The 23,907-nt window shown below is 42.0% G+C and overlaps 1 protein-coding gene across 1 annotated transcript in view; it reads right to left on the bottom strand.

Annotated features, from left to right (window-relative positions):
- LOC140731939 (SLAM family member 5-like) overlaps nt 1-23,907 on the bottom strand; it is a 460,463-nt gene that overhangs the window by 428,133 nt on the left and 8,423 nt on the right. The window lies entirely within an intron of this gene.

The following is a 23,907-nucleotide window of genomic DNA, read 5'->3' as shown; positions in this document are numbered from 1 at the left end:
TAATTAGTTTTGCTACAACAAGTGTATGGGACATTGGAAAAAAAAGTTGAATTTCCCCATGGGGATGAATAAAGTATCTATCTATCTATCTATCTATCTAGGTACAGCAGGCAGTAAAGAAAGCTAATGGCATGCTGGCCTTTATAACAAGAGGAATTGAGTATAGGAGTAAAGAGGTCCTTCTGCAGCTGTACAGGACCCTGGTGAGACCCCACCTAGAATATTGTGTGCAGTTTTGGTCTCCAAATTTGAGGAAGAACATTCTTGCTATTGAGGGAGTGCAGCGTAGGTTCACAAGGTTAATTCCCGGAATGGCGGGACTGTCATATGTTGAAAGATTGGAGCGACTGGGCTTGTATACACTGGAATTTAGAAGGATGAGAGGGGATCTGATTGAGACATATAAGATTATTAAGGGATTGGACACGCTGGAGGCAGGAAGCATGTTCCCGCTGATGGGTGAGTCCAGAAGTAGAGGCCACAGTTTCACCCAGAGTTTCACCTTTTTCACCCAGAGAGTGGTGGATATGTGGAATGCTCTGCCCCAGAAGGCAGTGGAGGCCAAGTCTCTGGATGCATTCAAGAGAGAGTTAGATAGAGCTCTTATAGATTGCGGGGTCAAGGGATATGGGGAGAGGGCAGGAGCGGGGTACTGATTGTGTATGATCAGCCATGATCACAGTGAATGGTGGTGCTGGCTAGAAGGGCCGAATGGCCTACTCCTGCACCTATTGTCTATTGTCTATTGAAATCACATAAAAAATTCCTAACTTGTAAATATCTTAAAAAAATGTGCATTAGATATATCACATTTATCGACCAGCTGCGAAAAAGACATTAAACAGTCCTCTAAAAACAAATCTAAAAAAGTTTTTATTCCCTTAGTTTTCCATATTAAAAAAGCCTTATCCAAAATTGATGGTTTAAAGGAAAAGTTAAAATGGATATTACTAGAGAGAACAAAGTTATTTAATTCAAAAAATCTGCGAAACTGAAACCAAATTTTTAATGTGTATTTAACAATGGGACTAAGACCTTGTCTACCCATCCTAGAGAACAACAAAGGAAGAGGAGCTCCCAGTAAAGAAGCCAAAGAAAACCCCCTTACCGAGCTCTCCTCCAAGTGTAACCATGAAGGACAGTCCTGATTATCTATACCGAGAACCCAAAATGTGATATAACGAATATTAATTGCCCAATGATAAAATCTAAAGTTTGGTAACACCAGTCCTCCATTTTCTTTTTGATTTTTGCAATAAAGATTTATTCACTCTAGAGCTTTTATTATTCCAAATGTATGACAGAATCATGGAATCTATTCTGTCAAAAAACATTATTGGGACAAATTATGGAACCGCATGAAATGCATATAAAAATTTTGGTAAGATTACCATTTTTATAGCATTTATTCGACAACTTAATGACATCGTCATAGGTGACCATTTGGAAAACATTTGTTGTGTATAGTCAATTAGAGGAAGGAAATTATATAAGTCTTTTAAAATTTTTAGTAATTTTAATACCAAGATAAATAAAATAATTTTTAGCAACATTAAAGTGTATTTGATCATAATAATCAGAGTAATTATTAATGGGAAATAATTCACTTTTATGTAAGTTTAGTTTATATCCAGAGAAAATACTAAATTCAGTAAATATGGATAACATAAAGGGAATAGATTTCCTAGGGTTTGAAATGTAAACTAATAAATCATCTGCGTATAATGAAACCTGATGTAGTTTATCCCCTCTCTTAATACCCTGAACAGAATTAGAATCCCTAAGAGCAAAGCAAGTGGTTCTAAAACCAAATTAAATAATAAAGAACTGAGAGGACAACCCTGACGGGTTCCTCTATATAATCTAAAATAAGGAAATTTTTGATTATTAGTTATAACTGCAGCCACTGGGGCTTGATAAATCAGTTTGATCCAGGAAATAAATTCCGGACTGAAATTAAACCTCTTCAAAACCTGAAACAAATAAGACCATTCCACCCTGTCAAAAGCTTTCTCTGCATCTAGAGATAAAATACATTCAGATTCTTTAACTGAGGGGAAATAAATAATATTTAACAATCTTCAAAAATTAAAATGTGAATACCTATTTTTAATAAATCCAGTTTGATCATTTGAGATAACAGTAAGCAAAACATTCTCAAGTCTATTGGCTAAAATCTTAGAGAGAATTTTAAAATCCACATTCAGTAAGGAGATAGGTCTATAGGATGCACATTCAGATAAATCTTTTGCTTTTTTAGGAATCAATGAAATTAATGCCTCATAAAAAGTTTTCAGAAGATTCCCAGAGGATATAGAATCAGTGAAAGTTTGACAAAGATGTGGTATAAGCATTTCATTGAAGGTCTTATAAAATTCCACTGTATATCCATCTGGTCCCAGAGCTTTCCCTTGTTGCATAGAGGATATAGCTTTAGCTATTTTTTTTTGTTTAATAGGTGCATCTAGTATATTAATATCTTGAGTCAAAATTTTATGTATATTTAATTTTTGCAAAAATCTGTTCATAATAAAAGTATTGTCAGAGAATTCAGATTTATAAAGATTGGAATAGAAATTCATAAATATCTTATTAATTTCATAAGGGTCAGTTTCAGTTCTATCTGCTCTGTATATTTTCAAAATCTGTCTTCTAACCATGTTTGCCTTTAACTGACAGCTAAGTGTTTACCTGATTTACTTACATGTATATAAAATAAAATTTTAGATTTAAAAATTTGCTGTTCGATGTAAAAAGTCAGAAGTAAATCATATTGTGTTTGAAGTTCAATCCTTTCCTTATATAGATCTTCAATAGGTTTACTGAATACGCTCTATCTCTCTAATTTTATTAGTAAGCACTAACAGTTCCGCTTTAGTTTTCTTTCTTAAAGCTGCTGAATATGACATTATCTGTCCCCTAAGAAAGGATTTCATCATATCCCATATAACCAAATTTGACATTCCTTCAGTTGTATCATGTTCAAAAAATATAGAAATTTGCTCCTTAATAAAACTAACAAAAGCTGGATCCTGCAACAATACGGGATTCAATCTCCACTGTGACATTTTCAAAAGACTATCAGCGAGCTTCAGAGTTAATTTTACAGGCGTGACAACGCAATGACATCATATGCACACCCGGCAACAGAGTGTAACAAGCGTGTATCTAGAAAATAGTAATCAATTCTTGAGTATTTATGATGAACGTGTGAAAAAGAAGAAAAATCTTTGTAATTGGGGTGTTTATATCTCCAAATATCAACCAGGCCTTATTCTAGTAGAAAAGAATTAATACAGGCCGCTGCTTTATTAGGAAGTGACGGATTGGTTGATGAACTGTCAATTGCCGGATTTAGACAGCAATTAAAGTCACCGCCCATGATCAGCTTATATTCATTCAGATTCGGTAGCTCAGAAAAAAACTTTAAAAATTCAGGACTGTCTGAATTAGGTGCGAATATACACACACCAAAGCTACCTTTTGACCACATAATACATCAGTGACAATTAAATATCTTCTAATCGAATCTGTAATAGTATCAAAATGTACAAAAGGGATTTTAGAGTTAACAAAAGTAGATACTCCTCTAACTTTATTTGTTGATAACGAATGACATGAAGGGTCCTTCCAGAATTTGAAAAACCATTCTTCATCCTGTCTCCATACATGAGTTTCTTGTGCAAAAATAATATCCATATTGTTTTTAATTTCTTAAAAATCTTTTTACGCTTAATAGGATGATTCATGCCACTCAGATGTCCAAGAATCTCTGAAGAATCTGGACTTTCAATTTCAGATGCTCAAGCAGACTACCCATCGAATCGAGAGGAACATGAACAATTCAGGCAAACTATCAACAAACAAGAATTGAAGATGTCATCTATGGAAAAGAGAATTAATTAAATTACCTTGGAACTATCAAAAATGAAGAGAAAAATGATTGATTTAGACAGCAGAGCACGTCGGAGAAACTTGTGTATATTATGTTTGCCTGAAAATACTGAAACTGGTGACCTGTTAAAGTTCTTCTCAGATATGCTGTAATCACTTTTTAGTGAGACTCTTGAAGTGCCCCCATTACTCGACAGAGTCCATAGAATTCCAAGATTTCGGCGTTCATCTGAATTACACCCCTGGCCAATCGTACTTTGCTTGCATTATTATACAACCAAAGAAGCCATACTTTGAGAGGCCAGAAGAAAGCAGAAAATAATCTTGAATTCAATTGAAATTTGTATAGTCGAAGTTTTTCCTCCTGAGATTTTTGCCGAAAGAAGGAAATACCGGGAAGTGATGAGTGAATTGTATAAGAAAAATTGCCATCCATTGCTTCGCAACCCTGCGCAGCTGATAATATTCCCCCCTGACTCTCAGCCACAGAGGACCTATACCCCTGACGAAGGGTGGGAGTTTATTAAAAACTTCAAAGTTAAGCCGACTGTAACCTGAATAGGTAATTCTGATCTTTGAGATGTTTGTAGATGCCTTGAGAAAAGTCTATACTATGCTTTTTGGATGTCCGTATGGGACTTGACAGATTTAATTCTTCTTTTTTATTTGTTAATGATTAGTGTATGTTCATAGTTGCTTTGAAGGAAACCTGTATTATATCATAGAGGTCTGTATAGGACCTGGTTTGAATTATCTTTTCGCTTGTCTCAATATTAATATAGATTTAGGTTTGAGATATACATATATATAGAACCATAGAACCATAGAACATTATAGCACAGAAACAGGCCTTTTGGCCCTTCTTGATTGTGCCGAACCATTTTTCTGCTTAGTCCCACTGACCTGCACCTGGGCCATATCCCTCCAAACTCCTCTCATCCATATACCTGTCCAAGTTTTTCTTAAATATCAAACATGAGCCCGCATTCACCACTTCATCTGGCAGCTCATTCCACACTCCCACAACTCTCTGCGTGAAGAAGCTCCCCCCCATGTTCCCTATAAACTTTTCCCCCTTCACCCTTAACCCATGGCCTCTGGTTTTTTTTCTCCCCTGGCCTCAGTGGAAAAAGCCTACCTGCATTCACTGTATCTATACCCATCATAATTTTATACACCTCTATCAAATCACCCCTCATTACCCTACGCTCCAGGGAATAAAGTCCTAACCTATATATATAACATATATATATAACCATATATAACAATCACAGCACGGAAACAGGCCATCTCGGCCCTCCTAGTCCGTGCCGAACTCTTAATCTCACCTAGTCCCACCTACCCGCACTCAGCCCATAACCCTCCACTCCTTTCCTGTCCATATACCTATCCAATTTTACCTTAAATGACACAACTGAACTGGCCTCTACTACTTCTACAGGAAGCTCATTCCACACAGCTATCACTCTCTGAGTAAAGAAATACCCCCTCGTGTTTCCCTTAAACTTTTGCCCCCTAACTCTCAAATCATGTCCTCTCGTTTGAATCTCCCCTACTCTCAATGGAAACAGCCTATTCACGTCAACTCTATCTATCCCTCTCAAAATTTTAAATACCTCGATCAAATTCCCCCTCAACCTTCTACGCTCCAATGAATAGAGACCTAACTTGTTCAACCTTTCTCTGTAACTTAAGTGCTGAAACCCAGGTAACATCCTAGTAAATCGTCTCTGCACTCTCTCTAATTTATTGATATCTTTCCTATAATTCGGTGACCAGAACTGTACACAATATTCCAAATTTGGCCTTACCAATGCCTTGTACAATTTTAACATTACATCCCAACTTCTGTACTCAATGCTCTGATTTATAAAGGCCAGCGTTCCAAAAGCCTTCTTCACCACCCTATCTACATGAAACTCCACCTTCAGGGAACTATGCACTGTTATTCCTAGATCTCTCTGTTCCACTGCATTCCTCAATGCCCTACCATTTACCCTGTATGTTCTATTTGGATTATTCCTGCCAAAATGTAGAACCTCACACTTCTCAGCATTAAACTCAGCATTAAACTAGGTTTAAGCATTAAACCTATTCAACCTTTCTCTGTAATTCAATTTCTTAATTTCTGGCAACATCCTTGTAAACCTTCTCTGCACTCTTTCAACCTTATTAATATCCTTCCTGTAATTAGGTGACCAAAACTGCACACAATACTCCAAATTTACTCACCAATGTCTTATACAACCTCACCATTACATTCCAACTCTTGTACTCAATACTTTGATTTATAAAGGCCAATGTACCAAAAGCTTTTGTTACAACCCGATACTTGTGAAGCCACTTTTAGGGAATTATGTATCTATACTCCCAGATCCCTCTGTTCTACTGCACTCCTCAGTGCCCTACCATTTACCTTGTATGTTCTACCTTGGTTTGACCTTCCGAAGTGCAATAACTCACACTTGTCTGTATTAAACTCCATCTGTCATTTTTCAGCCCATTCCTCCAACTGGTCCAAATCCTTCTGCAAGCTTTGAAAACCTTCCTCACTGTCCAGTACACCTCCAATCTTTGTAACATCAGCAAATTTGCTGATTCAATTTGCCACGTTATCATCCAGATCATTGATATAGATGACAAACAACAATGGACCCAGCACTGATTCCTGTGGCACACCACTAGTCACAGGCCTCCACTCAGAGTAGCAATCCTCCACTACCACTCTCTGGCTTCTTCCATTGAACCAATGTCTAATCCAATTTATTACCTCTCCATGTATACCTAGTGACTGAATCTTCCTAACAAACCTCCCATGTGGGACCTTGTCAAAGGTCTTACTGAAGTCCATGTATACAACATCCACTGCCTTCTCTTCATCCACTTTCCTGGTAACTTCCTCGAAAAACTCTAATAGATTGGTTAAACATCACCTACCACGCACAAAGCCATGCTGACTTTTTCAAATAAGTCCCTGTCTGTCCAAATACTTATCTCTTAGTATTCCTTCCAATAATTTACCTACTACCGATGTCAAACTATAATTTCCCAGCTTACTTTTTGAGCCTTTTTTTAAACAATGGAACTACATGAGCAATGGAATAACACTGGAACTCCAATCCTCTAGCACCTGACACATGGATATTGACATTTTAAGTATTTCTGCCAGGGCCCCTGCAATTTCAACACTAGTCTCCTTCAAGGTCCGAGGGAATAGCCTGTCAGGTCCTGGGGATTTATCTACTCTGATATATTCACTTATTTTTTGTATGACTTTTAAGTTTATTTTGAAAGAAAGAACTTCAGTTGTAATATTATCTACTTGGACTTATTCTTTTCTGAATACGTGATTAATACACTTTAGATGAACTTAAGATGGCCGTCACCGGTTACGATTTTATTGCTGTCAGACGTAACATTGCAGTATTTGAAATTTTATTATGGCTAATTTTGGTGGGATAATGGAGGATGGGGTTAAGGGTCATTAGCCTTAGCATGCAACTATCCTATTGGTCGCTTTTTTCCGGGCTTTGGGGGAGGGGCTATTAGAATAGGTTTTTTTTTCTCGACTGGGCGGTTCTAATGAGGTTACTTTTTTTCTCAAATATGTCGTCACTTCTGGTCAAATTAGTTTCTTTTGGATTAATGTGCGCTTGCACAATACTTTTCTTTATAAAACTTTAAATTAAATCTTAACCATGGATGTTAATAAGATTTTTGAATTTTCTCCCTGTTTAGAAAACAGTGTCAAGAAGTGTATGATCATGCTCTTTGGTAGAAGGAATAAATTGTACTCTATTTTCTGTAGGGTGTCTGGCAGATGGAATAGTGTTGGGAAGTGTATGGTCATGCGCTTTGGTGGAAGGAATAAAAGTAGACACTGCATTCCATCTGCCACTTCTTTGCCTATTCACCTAATCTGTCAAAGACCTTCTGCAACCTTCCCTGCTTCCTCAACACCACCTGCCCCTCCCATACCTTTGTATTGTCCTCAAACTTGCCCAGAAATCCATCAATTCCATCATCCAAGTCAATGAAAAGAAGTGGTGCAAACAGAAACCCCTGCAGAGCACCACTACTCTCCAGCAGCCAGCCAGAAAAAGCTCTCCGATGAGGGGAGGTTTGATAGGGGTATACAAAATTATGAGGAGTATCGAGTAAATGCAAGCAGACTTTTTCAACTGAGTTGGGTGGGTGGAACTAGAATTCATGGGTTCAGAGTGAAAGCTGAAAATCAGGACGAGCTTCTTCACTCAGAGGATGGTGAGGGTGTGGAACGAGCTGCCGGAGGAAGGGGTGGATGTGTGTTCAATTTCAAAATTTAAGAGAAATTTGGGTAAGTACATGAATGGGAGGGGAATGGAGAGTTTGTCTGGGTTTTGGTTTAATGGACTAGGCAGAATAACAGGTTAGCATGGTCTTGATGGGCTGAAGGGTCTGTTTCTGGGCTGAAGTGTTCCATGAGACTATGCCTCTCTGAAATCCAAATAGACCAATTAAAGTATCCTGAAAAAAATGTGATATCCCCTGCCTCTCTCTCTGGGAAGAGTTTCTCCCTCGAGTCTCCAGACTGTAGGGATGGACAGGGAAGCAGGTGCTGGAGTCTAAGAGTTGGTGGGTCTGAGTGCCCCAAACTTCTATGAAAGCCATGGAAAATGTCAGGATGTGATAAGCACGGCATCAAATGGTGACCAGACTGGAAATACATAGTTCAATGGTCACAGCATGAGGACAGCAATACGTGCAGCAGAAAGAGGAACATTATTTACCATTCAGACAAGTATACGGGAGGGGGAGGGAGACCGACGGACTTGCATGAAGAAACTGATAGACGTGTTGAAGGACCAGAAAAAAATGAAAGAGCTAAATGAGCAAAAGGAAGAAAGGATATTGAGGGTGAAAGTGTGTGGATAGACGGAGGTACAGAGACGAGAGAGAGACTTGGTGAGGTAGACCGAGATCAAGGCAGTTCAACAGAAGCTGAGGAAGTCGAGGGCTGAAGGTGAAAATTGGAATTGCGTATGTTCTGAGAAAGGGTGTGAATCAGCGGATCTGGATGTGACCACGATAAATAGCGCTTTCACGCACTGAAAACCTGCACACATCAAAATGTTCTGTAACCAGAAATGAAACATTGAAATCTGACCTTACCGAGATAGACGGCAAATACAAAAGCACAGTTGGGGGTGGGGCTCTGCTCTCTTTATCAGGATTCGGAATGGGGGTGGGCTCTGCTCCCTTTAACGGGATTCGGAATGGGGGTGGGCTCTGCTCCCTTTATCGGGATTCGGAATGGGGGTGGGCTCTGCTCCCTTTATCGGGATTCCGAATGAGGATGGGGCTCTGCTCTCTTTATCGGGATTCGGAATGGGGGTGGGGCTCTGCTCTCTTTATCGGGATTCGGAATGGGGGTGGGCTCTGCTCCCTTTATCGGGATTCGGAATGGGGGTGGGCTCTGCTCCCTTTATCGGGATTCGGAATGGGGGTGGGCTCTGCTCCCTTTATCGGGATTCGGAATGGGGGTGGGCTCTGCTCTCTTTATCGGGATTCGGAATGGGGGTGGGGCTCTGCTCTCTTTATCGGGATTCGGAATGTGGGTGGGGCTCTGCTTCCTTTATCAGGATTCGGAATGGGGGTGGGGCTCTGCTCCCTTTGGTTTCATTGTGGGAAGATTTGGAGAGTTGTTCACTACCCTTCAACAGCCCAGGAGTGTGACAGGCTGACCATGAAGTTGCTGTTGTGAGATTCCCAGTGATGGGGAAGATGTTCTTCCTGTGGTGCAAGGCAATCATCATCCTGCTGTCTGAATGGAGTCATTACCGGTTTTTAAAATCTCAATGTGTGCTCTCCCTCCTTAATGCAGATCATAGAATCGTTGTCCAGCTGTCCAATAGCCTGGCTTCCCCCTCATCTGGCTTCACCTTTCAGCTTTTAGCTTGTACTCCTTCACTTCCCTCCACCAACTTACTCTGACTTCTTCTCCCGTTCTCTCCAGTCCCGATGACCAAGATCTCACTCGGACAGCGACCTGTTCACAGTTTACTGTTCAGGGTTCAACGGCTGAGAAGGCATTGCAGCAGCGCATTGTGGAGTGTGTAGGGCGCGGCAGAGCATTTAAGAAGATGCGGCCATCCAATGCAGCCAAGGAAGTTGCCAGACGTAATGATTCTTTGTGCCACTGGATTCTGACTTCTGAGGCCGAGAGAGCGGGATCGTCTCTGTGTAAGGCTTTTCCACTTTAATATCTTTCACGCACTGGTTACATTGTGCAAAAGGTCAGCTTGTGTCACAGTGAGATCAGCGCCAGGCTCAAGAATGGAGGTTCCTCAGTTCGATCCAGTGACAGGCCGCCCCCGAGCGTGCTCTCCATCCATCCCGTGTTGATGTCGAGCTCACAACTTGGCTTCGTAAAAAAAATACTGCCACCCTGCACAATGTAGTCTTCCTCGGACCCCGAGAGACAATCGTATTCATTCACTGTTCACCTGTGCTGTGATCTACATGTATTTATAGTTATATTTTATTAACTTATTAATGGTAATATTTTGTTTTATGAGCTGTGTGTGAGGTACATGTTTTGTGGGTGCCCCGTGATCCAGAGGAATGTTGTTTCATTTTGGTTGTATAGATGTACAGTCAGATGACAATAAACTTGAAGTGTGTTGGCCAGAGATGTCAACTGCTTATTCCTTTCCATAGATATTGCTTGAGCTGCTAAGTTTATCCAGAATTTTGTTATCCAATAGCCTGGACTCTGTTCTGCCCACAAAATCTACTGTTAGGACTTTTCCACACCATCTCTTAGCATTTAGGACAGTAGCCATCTAATTTGAGACCCAGAAAGTTAGTTTATTGTTCAGCTCTCTCCGTCTGGAGCAGGAAAAGGTGATTAGCAGATTGGATCATATCTCTGACAGGTAAAGCCGTTCCCATCGTTGAGCACTGTTACATGGAACAAAGCAGCATCCATCACTGAGGGCCTTCAGCATCCAAGCCAACTCAACTATCAATGGGCAGGAGATAAGGACCCATGCCACCAGTTTCAGGATCAGCTATTACTTTCCAACCATCAATGCTCAAGGTTCAAAGTAAATTTATTAACAATGTACATACAGGTCACCATTTACAACCCTGAGATCCATGATGGGGCAAGTGAAGTTGAGTGGTTACCCCATTTGTTCAAGAGCCTGATGGTTGAGGGGTAATAACTGTTCCTCAGTCTGGTGGTGTAAGTCCTGAGGCTCCTGTGCTTCTTCCTGATGGCAGCAGTGAGAAGAGAGCAAGTCCTGGGTGGTGGGGACCCCGATGATGGGTGCTGCTTTCCTGTGACAGAACTCCATTGAGATGTGCTCAGTGGTGGGGAGGGCCTTACCCAGGGCTGTATCCACTACATTTTGTAGGATTTTCTGTTCAAAGGCATTGGTGTTTCCATACCAGGCCGTGATGCAGGCAATCAACATATTCTCCGCTACACTTCTGTAGAAACTTGTCGAAGATTTAGATGTCATGCCAAATCTTCACAAACTCTTAAAGGAGTAGAGGCACTGCTGTGCTTTCTTTGTAATTTCACTTACATGCTGGGCCCAGGGCAGGTCACTCGAAATAATAACATCGAGGAATTTAAAGTCGCTGATCCTCTCTGCCGCTGATTCTCCCATGAGGACTGGCTCATGGACCTCTGATTTTCTCCTCCTAAGGTAAATAATCAGCTCCTGGGTCTTGCTGATATTGAGTGAGAGGTTGTTGTTATGGCACCACTCAGCCAGATTTTCAATCTCCCTCCTATATTCTGATTCATCATCACCTTTGATTCCCCCTATAACAGCGGTGTTGTAAACAAACTTGAACATACAGCTTAGCCACACTGTCACAAGTGTAAAGCAAGTAGAGCAGGGGTCTAAGCACACAGCCTTGTGGTGAACCTGAGCTAATGGAGATTTTGGAGGAGGTGTTGTTTCTAATCCGATCCTGACTGGGGTCTGCAAGTGAGGTAATCGAGCATCAAATTATAATCAAAGAGGTATTGAGGCCGAGGTTTTGAAGCTTACTGATTAGTTTTCAGTGGACGATGGTATTGAATGCTGAGCTGCAGTCGATAAAAGACATTCTGATATATGTAATTTTGCTGTCCAGGTGTTCCAGGACTGAGTGAAGAGCCAATGCGATGGCATCTGCTGTGGAGCTGATTCAAGTTACTTCTCTGGCAGGAGCTGATATGTTTCATCACAAACCTCTCAAAACACTTCATCACAGTGGATGTAAGTGCTACTGGACGATAATCACTGAGGCAGGTTCCCTTCTTAGGCACTGATATAATCGAACCCTGTTAGAAGCAGGTGGGTACCTCAGACTATCGAAGTGAGAGTTTAAAGATCTCAGTGAACACTCCAAACAGCTGATCAGCACAGGTCTTTAGTACTTGGCCAGCTACCCTGTCTGAGCAAGATGCTTTTTGTGAATCCCCCTCCTGAAGGCTGCTCACATATTGGCCTCAGAGATCACAGGATCATTTGGGTCTGTGGAAGTTTGTGATAATTCCTCCCAGTTTTGAAGGACAAAGTGAGCATAGAAGACATTGATTTCATCTGGAGCGAAGCCCTGTTGTCGCCTGTGTCGCTTGATTTAACGTAATAAGCAGTGATGGTATCCGAGCCCTGCCACAACTGTCGAGCATTCTTCGTTTAGTCTAGAATTGCCACTTCACCCATGAGATTACTTTCCACAAATTGCACTTAGAGCTCCTGTAACTTTTGTGGTCACCAGCTGTGAACGTGTCCAATATTGCCCTCAGCAGACTGTAGATCTCACGGTTCATCCAGGGCTTCTGGTTGGGAAAGACTCTGAGTGATTTAGTGGGGACACACTCAAAGTCTGTGACGATCATGGTGTAGTCATCCTGTTCCACAGCTGAGTCCTTGAACACGGCCCAGCCCACTGACTCGAAGCAATCTCTTAGCCACTCCTCTACCTCCCATGACCACCCTTTGTTATGCTAATCTCCAGAGTTTTACTCTTTAGCCTCTGCCTGTGTGCAGGAGGGTGAAGGACAATCAAGTGATCTGATTTACTGAGTCGTGGTCTGGCCATGGAAAAGTAGACATATGACAGTGGTCTTATGTGTTGGGACCTCTGATGCTACAGGTTATATGCTGTTGGTATTTGGGCAGGGTTTTCTTCAAGCTAGCCTGCATGTAGACCCTGACTATGATTTGAAATGTTTTGGGACAGACTGTTCCTCATTTGGAGACAGTATCATGCAGTATTGTTGATAGTCGGCCGCTGGTTGTATATCAACTGTGGTCAGGATTATGGAGAACTTGCTCGGTAAATAAAATGGATGGCATTTAACAGTCAGGTGTTTAAGGTCAGGGGAACACGAGTTCAACAAAACCACCACATTGGAGCACCACTGTGAGTTTGTAATGGAACACATATGCCTTTTCTGAATCAGCAGTTTTGTCCATCCTGTGAATCGAGAAGCCCTCGGGTCCAATCACCATATCTGGCGTGCTGGTGGTAAGCCATGTTATGTTCAAACAGAGAACTCAACGGTATCACACTTCTCTCTAATACAGCAACCTTGCCCTCAGATCCTCAATTTTGTTCTCCAGCCACTGCACATTTGCTAACAAAATGCTGGGTAGAGGGGCCTCATCCCTTTGTGTTTCAGCCTGGCTTGGAGTCACCCCCTCCTGCCTCGTTTCCAGCCATGGTGATGAACATTTATCAGCATAAAGGTGCCATACCTGCTTGTTCGGGAGCTACGTCTGCCGAGTCCTTTATCAGATCACAAAATCTACAGATCATTAAATCGATTTAAAAGCATATTGCTTAAAGGGAAAAAATATACTGCAGATTGCAGTGAGAGTAATTGGAAAGAGGTACATTTAGCCCACAGAATGTTGCTGTGGTTCGCTGGCGCCATCTTATCAGGTTCCTAAACCCGCAAGAATAACTTCACTCAACTTGATGCTGAGCTACGTCCACAACCCGTAGACTCACACCGACTGTACAGCTCAGTATTATTGATTCATATTTCTTTTATTACTTGTCCGCTTTTGCACATTGGTTGTTTGTCAGTCTTTGTTATTTATAGATTTCATAAACTATACTGTATTTCTTTACTTTCTTAAAGCAAATCTCAAGGCAGGTATATGGTGACCTGTATATCCATTGATAATAAATTTACTTTGAACTTTTGGATCAAAATAGCTGTGCACCAGAGGAGACAAGAAAGACCATCACTCTCCCTGGGCACTGTCAAGGGAGCCTCAAAGTTCAAACTAAATTTATCAACTCTGAATTGATTCCACAACTTCAGAGGTATGTCACCAAATACTTTGAGATTCATCTACAAGTGTTTGTACTTGCAGGCATTCGTAGCAGAGCAAAGAAATTCAATAAACTCAATCTGAAACTATGACACAAAGACTGAGAGACAATGTGCAAAAGATAACAAACTATGCCAATAAAAATAATTGTGATAATAATAAATAATAATGCTCTGAGCAAGAGTCGTAGAGTCCTTTCAGAAGTTAGTCCCTAGGTAATGAAATCAGTTCAGAATTAAGGTTCAAAGAAGTCCACTTATTATCAAAGTATGTACAAATTATCCAACCTTGAGATTTGTCTGCTTACAGGCAGTCACAAAGCAAGAAACCCGAATAACCCAATTAAACAAAAGACCAACACCCAATGCAGAGAGAGAAAAAAACACAAATCCTGCAAACAATAAAGGCAAGCAAGACCATTCCAAATCAACCCAGCCACAGACCTGGACGTTTGTTCTGATGAAGGGTCTCGGACTGAAACATCAACCGTTTACTCTTGTCTATAGATGCAGCTTTTCACTTCTCTGCTGATTTTCTTATCCATACACCCAGGAGCCAGAGCAGCCAGAGCAGGCCCAAAGCCTCAGCCTCGGTTCATCACACTGCGGGGTAAATTACTTGCAGATACAAAACTTGGAGCCAAAAAGGCAGTTTCACAGCCTCAGAACTGCCAAGAAAGGAGCAAATGTTGTGAAAGAGCAGGCCAAATCAGCCTGACCCTGCTTCCGGTCCCAACACTCTGCTTTTTCAGTCTATCTGAATCAGCGTGTAAATTGTCAAACCACTGGGTGGTGTCCCGCACTTGGACCTGACCCTGCTTCCAGTCCCAACACTCTGCCTTTTCAGTCTATCTGAATCGGCGTGTAAATTGTCAAACCACTGGGTGGTGTCCCATACTTGGACCTGACCCTGCCTCTGGTCCCAACATTCTGCCTTTTAACAGAGAAACATAGAAAACCTGCAGCACAATGCAAGCCATTCAGCCCTCAAAGCTGTGCTGAACATATCCTTGCCATAGGAGTTACCTAGGGTTCCTAGAGCCCTCTATTTTTCTAAGCTCCATTTACCCATCCAGGGGTCTCTTAAAATACACTATCATTTCTGCCACCACCGCTATTGCCAGCAGCTCAAACCACACACTCACCACTCTCTGAGTACAAAAAACTTACCCCTGACATCTCCTCTGTACCTACTTCTGTACCTACTTCCTTAAAACTGTGCCCTCTCATGCTAGCCATTTCAGCCCTGGGAAAAAGCCGCTGACTAAACAACAATCAATGCCTCTCATCAACTTATACACTTCTATCAGCTCACCTCTCATCCTCCGTTCACTCAACCTATTCTCATAAGGCATGCTCTCCAATCTAGGCAACATCATTATAAATCTCCTCTGCACCCTTTCTATAGTTTCCAAATCCTTTCTGTAGTGAGGTGACCAGAATTGAGCACAGTACTCCAACTGGGGTCTGACCAGGGTCCTATATAGCTGCAACATTACCTCTCGGCTCCTAAACTCAATCACAGGATTGATAAAGGCCGATGCACCTTTCACCTTCTTAACCACAGAGTCAACCTACGTAGTAATGTTGAGTGTCCTATGGACTCGGAACCCAAGACCCCTCTGATCCTCCACACTGCCAAGAGTCTTACCATTAATACTATATTCTGCCATCATATTTGACCTACCAAAATGAACCACCTCACAATTATCTGGGTTGAACTCCATCTGCCGTTTCTCAGCCCAGTTTTGCATCCTATCAATGTCCCGCTCTAAACTCTGACAGCCCTCCACACTATCCACAACACCCCTAACCTTTGTGTCATCAGCAAAGTTACTAACCCATCCCTCCACTTCCTCATCCAGGTCATTTATAAAAATCACAAAGATTAGGGGTCCCAGAACAGATCCCTGAGAAACATCACTGGTCACCGTCCACCATGCAGAATATGACCCATCTACAACCACTCTTTGCCGTCTGTGGGCAAGCCAGTTCTGGATCCACAAAGCAATGTCCCCTTCGATCCCATGCCTCCCTACCTTCTCAATAAACCTTGCATGGGGTTCCCTATCAAATGCCTTGCTGAAATCCATATGCACTACATCAACTTCTCTAATTTCATCAATGTGATTAATCACATCTTCAAAAAATACAGTCAGGCTCGTAAGGCATGACCTGCCTTTGACAAAGCCATGCTGACTATTCCTAATCTTATTATGCCTCTCCAAATGTTCATAAATCCTGCCTCTCAGGATCTTCTCCAACAACTTACCAAACACTGAGGTAAGACTCTTTGGCCTGTAGTTTCCTGGGCTATCTCTACTCCCTTTCTTGAATTAAGGAACAGGATCCGAAACCCTCCAATCCTCCAGAACCTCTCCTGTCCCCATTGATGATGCAAAGATCATCACCAGAGGCTCAGCAATCTCCTCCCTCGCCTCCCATAGTAGCCTGGGGTACTTTCCGTCTGGTCCCAGTGACTTATCCAACTTGATGCATTCCAAAAGCTCCAGCACATCCTCTTTCTAAATATCTGCATGTTCAAGCTTTTCAGTCCACTGTGTCATCCCTACAATCATCAAAATCCTTTCCAATAGTGAATACTGAAGCAAAGTATTCATTAAATACCTCTGCCATCTCCTCTGTTTCCAAGCACGCACTGTCACACTTGATTGGTCCTATTCTCTCACATCATATCCTCTTGCTCTTCACATACTTGTAGAATGCCTTGGAGTTTTCCTTAATTCTGTCTGCCAAGGCCTTCTCATGACCCCTTCTGGCTCTCCTAATTTTATTCTTAAGCTCCTTCCTGCTAGCTTTATAATTTTCTAGATCCCTATCGTTACCTAGTCTTTTGAACCTTTTGTAAACTTTTCTTTTCTTCTTGACTAGATTTACAACAGCCTTTGTACATCGCGGCTCCTGTACCCTACCATCCTTTCCCTGTCTCATTGGAACATACCTATGCAGAACTCCACCGAAATACCCCTTGAATATTTGCCACATTTCTTCCATACATTTCCTTGAGAACATCTGTTCCCAATTTCAGCTTCCTAATTCGTGCTTGATAGCCTCATGTTTCCCCTTGCTCCAATTAAACGCTTTCCTACTTGTCTGTTCCTAACTCCAATGCTGTTGTAAAGGAGATAGAATTATGATCACTGTCTATGATCAAAATGCTCTCCCACTGAGAGATCTGACTCCTGACCAGGTTTATTTCCCAATACCAGATCAAGTACAGCCTCTCCTCTTGTAGACTTATCTACATATTGTGTCAAGAAACCTTCCTGAACAAACTCCACCCCATCTAAACCCCTTGCTCTAGGGACATGCTAATCAATATTTGGGAAATTAAAATCTCCCACCATGACAATCCTGCTATTATTACACCTTTCTGGAATCTGTCTCCCTATCTGCTCCTCGATGTCCCTGTTACTATTGGGTGGTCTATAAAAAAACACCCCGTAGAGTTATTGACCCCTTGCTGTTTCTAACTTCCACCCACAGAGACTCCGTAGACAATCCCTCCATGACTTCCTCCTTTTCTGCAGCCGTTACACTATCTCTGATCAACAGTGCCACCCCCCCCCGCCCACATCTTTTGCTTCCATTCCTCTCCTTTCTGAAACATCTAATACCCAGCACTTGAAGTAGCCATTCCTGCCCCTGAGCCATCCATGTCTCTATAATGGCCACAACATCATAGCTCCAAGTACTGATCCTCGCTCTAAGCTCATCTGCTTTGTTCATGATACTCCTCGCATTATAGTAGACACATCTCATACCATTGGTTTGAGCATGTCCCTTCTCTATCACCTGCCTGCCTTCCCTCTCACACTGTCTCCAAGCTTTCTCTATTTGTGAGCCAACCACTTCTTCCTCTGTCACTTCAGTTCAGTTCCCACACCCCCAGCAGTTCTTGCTTAAACTCTCCCAAAAGCCTTAGCAAACCTCCCCGCCAGGATATTGGTCCCCCTGGGATTAAAGTGCAACCCATCCTTTTTACACAGGTCACACCTGCCCCAAAAGTGGTCCCAATGATCCAGAAATCTGCCCCCTGCTCCAATCCTTCAGCCATGCATTTACCCTCCACGTCACTCTATTCCTATCCTCACTGTCGTGTGGCACATGCAGTAATCCCAAGATGACTACCTTTGAGGTCCTGCTTCTCAACTTCCTTCCTAACTCCCTGTATTCTGTTTTCAGTCTATCTGTGTCAGTGTTTAAATTGTCAACGCTGGATGGTGCCCCACACTAGGGCCTGGGCCTGTAGCCGCTGCCAAGCCTGTGGCTGTTCTCCACCTCTCCAAATTTTTCAGTGCTTAGAACAGTCCAGTCTCTCTCACAGTCTAGGTGGACAGGCTCCGAAACTCCTCTGCACCAACTCCTCTCTGACACGCTCACTCCAACTCCATCTCCATCTTGATCATGCCTCAATCTCACATCTAATCGAACATACCACACTCTGACTTTGCACCGTACCTGCACAGCTCAACCCCCGAGTCAACCTCACCTTCTCTCACCTCTTCATGGTTTGTGGTGATAGTTCACCACAGAAAAAATGCTATTTAATAAAGTATTTAGTCGTATATCCTGCCTTACGAACCACCATTAACCCGGCCTTAAGTGAAGTTCAGTACTCTGAAGGTTGGGTAATAACTATTCCTGAACCTGGCGAGGTGGGGCCTGAGGCTCCTGTATCACCTTCCCGACAGTAGCAGTGAGAAGAGAGCATGGCTTCTATGGTGGGGTCATTGATGATGGATGTTTCCTCCTGTGGCAGCCCTTCCCTCCATGTAGTTGCGCTCAGTGATGGGAAGAGCTTTGCCTGTGATGATCTGGGCTGTGTCCACCACTTTCTTGTAGACTTTTCTGTCCCTGGGTATCGGTGTTTCCATACCAAGCCTGGCCAAGCTTCAGGAACCGAAGGCAAATGTTGCCCCCCGTTAGGGTGATGGACTGGACCTCTCCACCAGGGCTGAGCTCCTGAGGCATCTGTACTGTGTAACCTGTTGGTCTCTTTGAGTTCACTCCCTGCTTTTTGCTGATGAGATCAGGGTGAATCTGATGGATTTTGCTGGGCAAGAGGAGAGTGGTCAGGTGTGTGAGTAAACGTAGGTAGTGACTCCATCTTCAAAACATGCAGAGCATCGTCCCGGGTGAAGCAATTTATATTTTCCATCAGTGCACTGTCCTATGAGATAACACACACCTTTGAGGGGGTTAGCATGCCTTTTACTGGGACATTTTCCACAAAGTCTGGCACTCTGTCATCTTAATTAAAGCTTTATTTTGTCTCCTTTTATAATAAGGTTACTTTGGGAACAAACTAAATACACAAAAAGAAAGGCTGGAGTAGAGGTGAGGCATGCTTGCTTCTGTCTAAGACCATAACACCACATTGCAGCAGAAGTAGGCCATTCAGCCCATCGAGTCTGCACTGTCATTCCATCATGGCTGATTTACTTTCCCTCTCAACCCTATTTTCCTTCCTTCTCCCCATAGCCTTTGATGCCCTGACTCATCAAGAACCTACCGACCTCCACTTTAAATATAATCAATGACTTGGCCTCCACAGCCGTCTGTGCCAGTGAATTCCACAGATTCACCACCCTCTGACTAACGAACTTCCTCCTCAGTTCTGTTCCAAAAGGATGTCCCTCTATGCAGAGGCTGTGCTCTCTGGTCCTAGACTTCCAAACTACAGGAAACATCCTTTCCACGTCCAATCTATCTAGGCCTTACCAGATTTCAAGGAGATCCCCCCTCATTATCCTAAACTCCAGAGAGTACAGGCACAGAGACATCAATCGCTCCTCATATGTTAACCCTTTTATTCCCAGAATCATTTTTGTGATCTACTCTGCGTCCAACATATTGATGAAACTGCAAAGAAAACAAGACAGCGACTGCGTTTCATTAAGACTTTGGGTAGATTTGATATGTCAACAAAAACACTCGAAAATTCCTACCAAGAGCATTCTAACTGGCTGCACCACTGTCTGGTATGAGGGGGTGGCTACTGTACAGGATCGAAGTAAACTGCAGAGAGTTGTCAACTTTGTCAGATCCATCATGCGCACTAGGCTCCATAATATCCAGGATATCTACAAGGACCAGTGCCTCAAAAAGGTGGCATCCATCATTCAGGACCCCATCACCCAGGACTTCTCATTGTTACCATCAGAAAGGAGGTATGGGAGCCTGAAGGCACAAATTCAATAATTCAAGTCATTTCTTCCTCTCTGCCATCAGATTTCTGAATGAACTTTGAATCCATGAACACTATCTCAATACTATTTTATTTCTATCTTTGCACTACATAATTAATTTAATTCTTTAATATATATGTGCTGTAATTCACATTTTTTCTCTATTATTACTTATTGTATTGTACTGCTACTGCAAAGTCAACAAATTTCATGACATATGCCGGTGATGTTAAACCTGCTTCTGACTCTCTCCAGTGCCAGAATGTGTTTTCCTAGATAAGGGGTTCAAAACTGCTCACAACACTCCAGTCTGAGCAACGCTTCATAAACCCTCAGCATTACATGCTTGCTGTTATCTTCATGTCCTGTTGAAATGAATGCTAACATTGTATTTGCCTTCCTTACATAGGAACTCCAAAGTCCCTTTGCACCTCAGATTCTTGAATTTTCATTTCATTTTCAATCTTTTTTATTAATTTAATCGGAGGAGAAGTTATATCAAATACATAATGCAATAAACGTACAAAACAATGAAAGGGATGTATACTGTCAAAGTCATGTAAATATAATATTGGGCTATTATATATAAACAAAGAACCACAACTCCTCTTGGCAATTCATACAAAAAAAAGACTGGAATTTTTTTTATAATTAAGAGGTAAAAAACCACTAAACTGACCTAAAACAAAATAAAAAGAGGACTGGGCAGTCCATTTGAGGATAAAATTACTAAAGAAAAAAGAAAATATCCTTCTGATCAAATCTGAAACTTTGCAGAGAGAGAGAGAGAAAAAAAATTACCTAAAAAAAGATAGAGAAAAAATATAGATCATATGAAAATATTGAATAAAAGGTCACCAGGTTTGCACGAATTTAAAAGATGTATCGAACGTCCGACTTCAATTTTCTCCAAGCTTAAACAAGACGTAATGGAGGAGAGCTAAAAAAACGGTAGGTGGATTAGAATCTTTCCAGTTTAACAAAATAGCTCTCCTGGCCAATAAAGTTGAAAAGGCTGTCAACTGTTGAGCAGAAGAAGGAACACTTCCTGCTTCCTTTGGAATAATCCCAAAGATTGCCATAAGTGAATTAGGTTGCAAGTCCACACCTATGACTTTTGATAATGTTCTAAAAACATCTCTCCAAAAATTATTTAACTTTGTACAGGACCAAAACATATGAGTTAGGGTAGACACCTCAGTGTTACATCTATCACAGGTGGGATTTATATTAGAAAAAATATGCACTAGTTTATTTTTTGACATATGGGCCCTGTGCGCTATCTTGAACTGAATTAGGGAGTGACATGCACAGATAGATGAATTATTAACTAAATAATAAATTTTATTCCATTGATCATCTGAAAGTGAATGCTGAAGTTCCATTTCCCAAACACGTTTAATCTTATCATTAGGCATCATATGTGAATTCATTAACTGTTTATATATAATGGCTACCAATCCGTTTTGAAATGGTTTAAGCTGAAAAATAGCATGTATCATATTTGGTAAATGAATAAATAGATAATTTGGTAAGAAATGGACAAGGGAGAGCCAGTGGATGTAGTGTACCTGGACTTACAGAAAGTTTTTGATAAAGTCCCACATAGGAGATTAGTGGGCAAAATTAGGGCACATGGCATTGGGGGCAGAGTACTGACATGGATTGAAAATTGGCTGGCTGATAGGAAACAAAGAGTAGCGATTAACAGGTCCCTTTCGGAATGGCAGGCTGTGACCAGTGGGGTACCGCAAGGTTTGGTGCTGGGACCACAGCTGTTTACAATATACATTAATGATTTAGATGAAGGGATTAAAAGTAATATTAACAAATTTGCTGATGACACAAAGCTGGGTGGCAGTGTGAAATGTCAGGAAGATGTTATGGGAATGCAGGGTGACTTGGACAGGTTGGATAAGTGGGCAAATGTATGGCAGATGCAGTTTAATGTGGATAAATGTGAGGTTATCCACTTTGGTGGCAAGAACAGGAAGGCAGATTACTATCTAAATCGAGTCAAGTTAGGAAAAGGGGAAGCACAATGAGATCTAGGTGTTCTTGTACATCAGTCAATGCGTCTCAATATCACCAGGACCAAGGAGATGGTGGTGGACTTTAGGAGATCTAGGCCTCATATGGAGCCAGTGATCATTAATGGAGAATGTGTGGAGCAGGTTAAGACCTACAAGTATCTGGGAGTACAGTTAGACGAGAAGCTAGACTGGACTGCCAACACAGATGCCTTGTGCAGGAAGGCACAGAGTCGACTGTACTTCCTAAGAAGGTTGGCGTCATTCAATGTCTGTAGTGAGATGCTGAAGATGTTCTATAGGTCAGTTGTGGAGAGCGCCCTCTTCTTTGTGGTGGCGTGTTGGGGAGGAAGCATTAAGAAGAGGGACGCCTCACGTCTTAATAAGCTGGTAAGGAAGGCGGGCTCTGTCGTGGGCAAAGTACTGGAGTGTTTAACATCGGTAGCTGAGCGAAGGGCGCTGAGTAGGCTACGGTCAATTATGGATAACTCTGAACATCCTCTACATAGCACCATCCAGAGACAGAGAAGCAGTTTCAGCGACAGGTTACTATCAATGCAATGCTCCTCAGACAGGATGAAGAGGTCAATACTCCCCAATGCCATTAGGCTTTACAATTCTACCGCCAGGACTTAAGAACTTTTTAAAAGCTATTATTAATGCTTTTTGAGATAGTGATTTAGATGCTTATCATATTTTTTACTGAGTTAAGTATTGTATGTAATTAGTTTTGCTACAACAAGTGTATGGGACATTGGAAAAAAAAGTTGAATTTCCCCATGGGGATGAATAAAGTATCTATCTATCTATCTATCTATCTAGGTACAGCAGGCAGTAAAGAAAGCTAATGGCATGCTGGCCTTTATAACAAGAGGAATTGAGTATAGGAGTAAAGAGGTCCTTCTGCAGCTGTACAGGACCCTGGTGAGACCCCACCTAGAATATTGTGTGCAGTTTTGGTCTCCAAATTTGAGGAAGAACATTCTTGCTATTGAGGGAGTGCAGCGTAGGTTCACAAGGTTAATTCCCGGAATGGCGGGACTGTCATATGTTGAAAGATTGGAGCGACTGGGCTTGTATACACTGGAATTTAGAAGGATGAGAGGGGATCTGATTGAGACATATAAGATTATTAAGGGATTGGACACGCTGGAGGCAGGAAGCATGTTCCCGCTGATGGGTGAGTCCAGAAGTAGAGGCCACAGTTTCACCCAGAGTTTCACCTTTTTCACCCAGAGAGTGGTGGATATGTGGAATGCTCTGCCCCAGAAGGCAGTGGAGGCCAAGTCTCTGGATGCATTCAAGAGAGAGTTAGATAGAGCTCTTATAGATTGCGGGGTCAAGGGATATGGGGAGAGGGCAGGAGCGGGGTACTGATTGTGTATGATCAGCCATGATCACAGTGAATGGTGGTGCTGGCTAGAAGGGCCGAATGGCCTAC

This window comes from Hemitrygon akajei, chromosome 8 (assembly GCF_048418815.1).
Source record: "Hemitrygon akajei chromosome 8, sHemAka1.3, whole genome shotgun sequence".
Taxonomy (NCBI): Eukaryota; Metazoa; Chordata; class Chondrichthyes; order Myliobatiformes; family Dasyatidae; genus Hemitrygon; species Hemitrygon akajei.
Note: the sequence above shows the minus strand (reverse complement) of the source record. Positions and strands in the feature narration are given on the sequence as shown.